The sequence below is a fragment of the Setaria viridis genome, chromosome 2, assembly GCF_005286985.2.
Source record: "Setaria viridis chromosome 2, Setaria_viridis_v4.0, whole genome shotgun sequence".
NCBI classification, from domain to species: domain Eukaryota; kingdom Viridiplantae; phylum Streptophyta; class Magnoliopsida; order Poales; family Poaceae; genus Setaria; species Setaria viridis.
The window spans coordinates 32,453,383-32,458,466 of record NC_048264.2 but is presented as its reverse complement, the minus strand read 5'-3'; positions in this window follow the sequence as shown (position 1 = coordinate 32,458,466).

Sequence of the window (5,084 nt, the reverse complement as noted above, 5' to 3'; positions counted from 1 at the left end):
GGGGCACCGGCGGTGGTCTGGGTGGTGGCAGCGGCGTTCTGGTGGTGGCAGCGATTTGGCGTGAGGGAGGCAGCTCTGGTGGCACGCGAGGGCGATGGCGCGGTGGTGGCAAGGCTCCGAGCGTCGGCCTCCTTTTATAGCTCGAGGAAGGGAAGGGGCGAGGCTCGACGGCGGTGGGGGTCGGAGCTGGTGTTGGGCGGCGTCTTGGTACAGTAGGGGCCGTCGGCGGGGGAGCCGGTGTGCGGCGAGCAGAGGGGCGGGCCGGCGGTCGATGCGGCGCTGTGTAGTGGGGGACGGGGCGCGCAAGGTCCGAGCACCGGGTGCGGCGATAGGGCCGGCGCTGGTGTGCGGCAGGGAGCGGGGGGAGGGGGTAAGAGCAGGGGCCGAGCCCCGAGATGACGAGGCCCGCAAGAGGGGAGGGCGGCACTGGGTACTGCAGGTGAGGGGCCTGGGCGTGTAGGCACCTGGGGAAGTAGGCGCCAGGCGCCAGGGGAGGAGGCCGACGGTGCACACTAGGTAGCAGGCACAGCCAGGAAGAAGAAAGGAGAAGGAAAGAAGAAGAAAGAAAAGAAGAAGGAGAAAGGAAAAAAAAAGAAAAGAGAAAAAGGGATAGGGGAAAAAGAGGAAACAGAAAGGGAGAGTCGGCGGTGATTGCGGAAAATGGTCGGAGCATGCGCGGCAGTTTGTCGACCACCACACGGTGAAATTTGCGGAGAGGATGAAAATGATTGTTTTCGGTTTTGGGTGCCAGGACGACGAAATTGCTGGGAAGACGGGATTTTCGGGAGCTCAATGATAAAATGATTTTGAAAAAAAAATTTAGTGGGTGATTTATGTTGCTGATTTTTACGGATGTTACACACCGGAGGGGGTCGTCGGAAGCCCGTTCGGCTCCTGAGGTCGGCAGTGGTGGGGCAGATTGGCAACTCCTGAGGACGGCGCCGGGTGGGATGGCGCAAGGTGCTAGGCGGCGCGCCGGAGTGGCAGTGGCCCGGATCCGGCCCTGCCGTGGGTGGATCCGACCTCCCCGCCCTCGGATCCGCCACTCCCAGCCCATCTCGGCGCGGCGAGAGTAGGCGGCGGTGGCGGTTAGGGCCATAGAGACCTTCCTGGTGCTGGCGAGAAGGAGGCTGCAGTCGGCGAAGGAGCCGAGCCAAAGGTGCTGCTGCTGGAGCACTTCCGATGTCGGAGACATCAGCGGAGGCGAGCAATGAGGGTGGCGATGGCGGGGAGCTCCGGGAGGCGGCTAATGATGAGGACGATAAGGAGGCTAATGACATAGAGTGCGCTTAGGCACTGGCCGCCGTTGCCAAGGGCGCCATGGACGCGGCGGAGGCGACAGCTAGGGTGGTCTGACTGGCAGCGCTACGACACCTGTCTCGGGAGGAGGCCACCTTGGGTGCGGTGCTACGGATGTCGACGGTGATTGTGAGATGGCAGCCACCATGGGCACCTTGGGCAACGGTGCTGCGATGGCTGGAGGCAGCGTGGTGGGGCGAGGCATGTGTGGTGGCGGCGGCACAGCGGCGCGCTGGACCAGCGGCAGGCACACGCGCGAAGGTTTGAGTGGCGCAGCTTGCGGAGGCCTACCCCGGGCGAGCAGATGAGGTAGCGCCGTGCAGGGGAAGGAGTGGACCAGCCAGCGGTGGCGGCCGGTCCAGTGCATGGCTACGCGATGGTGGCCAAGTGGGGCGAGCGACAGGTCAGGACATGACAGCTTCTGTGCCTTCAACGGTGGCCGCGTGGTGCCACGGTCAGGGTGGCCTGGGTAAGGTGTGCCAGCAATGCCATGGAGGTGCGGCAAGGACACCTGGCGCAGGGGCACGCTGGCGGCACCAAGGTGGGGCTACGGGCGTCGTCGGGCCACCTCTCCTCAGTTTAAAAGTAGGCGCCAGGTGCCAGGGGAGGGGGCCGACGGTGCACACCAGGCAGCAGACGCAGCCAGGAAGAAGAAAGGAGAAGGAAGGAAGGAGAAATAAAGGGAGAAGGAAGGAAGAAGAAAGAAAGGAAGAAGGATAAAGGAAAAAAAGAAAAGAGAAAATGGGATAGGGGAAAAAGAGGAAAAGAAATGAAGAGTCGGCAGTGATTGTGGAAAATGGTCGGAGCAAGCGCGGTGGTTTGTCGACCGGCACGCGGTGAAATTTGTGGAGAGGATAAAAATGATGGTTGTCGGCTTTGGGTGCCAGGATGGCGAAATTGTTGGGAAGATGGGATTTTTTGGAGCTCAATCCCGATCTAAATCGAGCGGGTTTCCATGAAGAAGATCTTGTTCAGCATGTTCTATTCGATACTGGTAGGAGAAGAACCTGACTCGGTATTCTTAAATGGTAAAAAGATTTTGAAAACAAATTTTAGCAGGTGATTTAAGTTGGTGATTTTTACGGATGTTACAGACCGCCTCTCGTGCCCACCTCGCCGTTGCCGGAGGGGTTCGCCGGAAGCCCGTCTGGCTCCTAAGAATGATGGCGGTGGGGCAGATCGGTGACTCCTGAGGATGGTGCCGGGTGGGATGGTGCAAGGTGCTGGGCGGCGCGCCGGAGTGGTGGTGCCCCGGATCTAGCCTTGCCGTGGGTGGATCCGGCCTCCCCGCCCCTGGATCCGCCGCTCCCGGCCCATCCCGGTGCGGCGAGAGCAGGCGGCGGCAGCGGTTACGACCATAGAGACCTTCCTGGTGCCGGCAAGAAGGAGGCCGCGGCCGGCGAAGGAGCCAAGGAGCCGGAGGTGCTGCTGCTGGAGCACTTCCCGGTGTCCAATACATCGGCGGAGGCAAGCAACGAGGGTGGCGATGGCGGGGAGCTGAAGGTGGCGCCGGTGTGGTGGAAGGACGGTGGGGAGGCGGCTGATGATGAGGACGACAAGGAGGCTGATGACATGGAGCGCGCTTAGGCACTTGCCGCAACTACCAAGGCCACCATGGCTGCGGCGGAGGCGACAACCAGGGCGGTCCGACTGGCAGCGCTCCGACGCCTGTCCCGGGAGGAGGCCACCCTGGGTGCGGTGCTGTGGATGTCGACTGCGACAGCGGGATGGTGGCCGCTTTGGGCGCCTTGGGCGACGGTGCTGTGATGGCCGGAGGCAGCGTGGTGTGGCGAGGCGTGTGTGGTGGTGGTAGCGAGCTGGACCGATGGCAGGCACACACGCAAAGGGTTGAGTGGAGCAGCTCGCGGAGGCCCGTCCCGAGCGAGGAGATGAGGTAGCACTGTGCAGGGGAAGGAGTGGACCGACCAGCGGTGGCAGCTGGTCCGGTGCGTGGCTGCGCTATGGTGGCAAAGTGGGGCGAGCGACAGGCCGGGACATGGCAGCTTCTGTGCCTTCAATGGCGGCAGCGTGGTGCCGCGGTCGTGGTGGCTTGGGCAAGGTGTGCCAGCGATGCCATAGAGGCGCAACAAAAACACCTGGCCTAGGGACATGCTAGCGGCACCGAGGTGGGGCTGCGGGCGTCGTCGGGCCACCTCTCCTCAGTTTGAGGAGTTGCGGAGGCAGCGATGGAAGAGGAAGGTGGCTGAGCTCTGGTGAGGGCTCGTGTGGCGAGGAAGTGGAGGTGGAGGCACGACGGCGTGTTGCGTGGATGTGCGGCGGCGACGCCGCCCCATATGGGCTGTGGTGACGAGGGTTTGGGAGTGCCGAGCCGTGAGCGTGCAGTAAGGGTTGGGATGCTCTGGGCGAAAGCCCTAGCCGGCATTTACTAGCGGAGATCTTGACGGCACCCTAGGGTGTCGTTCTCCCCGTTGGGGGCATCATGTCTGACCTACAACCCTGCTGCACGAGGTCTTTTAGGTGAAAATCCTGTCCAGACCCTAGACGAGCGACAGCGGCACCATTGGTGTCGTGCCCTCCTTGAAGGCGTCATCTATAGAGACCCATCTCGGTTCGTGACATTGCTGGTCCACTGGTCATAGGCGGCTACAGCTGGTGGCGGCACTACCGCTGCGTGGAAAGCGGAACGGGTGTTCCCGAGACCACATGGAGGCGATCGCAGATATGGTGACGATCAGTGGTTGTGAAGGACCAGAAAGGCGACCAGAGGAGGGTGAATGAGAGCCGATTCAAATTTTCTCCGAGAACTTCGGCTAAAAACCCACAAGCCTCTCTTCAAGCAAAATCAAGTCCACTTAGCTATGCACAAACTAATGGACCTAGGAATGATGCTAGGAACCTAATTTTAGAATAGCGGAAGCAAGAAAGAGTCCAAACAAGCTCCGGAAGACAAACTTTGAAAACCAACACCTCTATGCGGAAAAATCTAGAGGAAACCTTCGAAAAATTCCAGACGTGAGGAAATTTCCGGAGAAATGTTCAGAAATTTCTGGAGGTCCAGAGATTTCCGGAATTATGTCAGGATATTTTTGGAATTCCAAAATAGCCTGCACAAAGATGGTAGAAAAATCCAAAATAGGTACAAACGACCTCCAAAAATCACAAAATTTGAACCATAGCTTCACAACATAGTAAAGAAGTTTCTCCTAAGTAACCATCCCTAAAAGATTTGTGAATTAAAGAGAATTTCAAATCTTGAGAAGAACTCTATTTTCTCAACGCCAAAACTTGAATCGACCTGATCTATGAACTCGTGAGGTTTCAATCAAATCCCTTTGGTGGAACGGTTCAACTCATGTCCTAGTTCATTTCCAAACAATCGGATAGACTCAAAACTCCCCACAAAACACGAATCCACCAAAAACGTGAGAGGGAAGAAAAGGAAGAAAACAAGAACGCGAAGAACACAAACGGAAATTGCAAATCCAAATGGGATGGAACAAGATGGCACGAAATAGATCTTTGGATTACTTCACCATGTACAGTTACAAGCCACTTCTTAGCACAATCGAAGCTAGGATGGCGAAAAGATCAAACAAAGATCGCTCCTCTCTCCCCTCTCCTTTCTCCCAAAGCTCTCACAAACAAATGAGTAGCAACCACCAAAACAAGCCCAAGAGATGGCTGCCCCAACATCCTTCCCACATATATATAGACATTTGGCCAAAGTCCAAAATGACCTTACATTAAGCGTACAACTCAAATACCCTCCAACATTTTCTTCGTTCATCGGACGGACCCGGCGCCTTCACGACTTACCTTCGCTC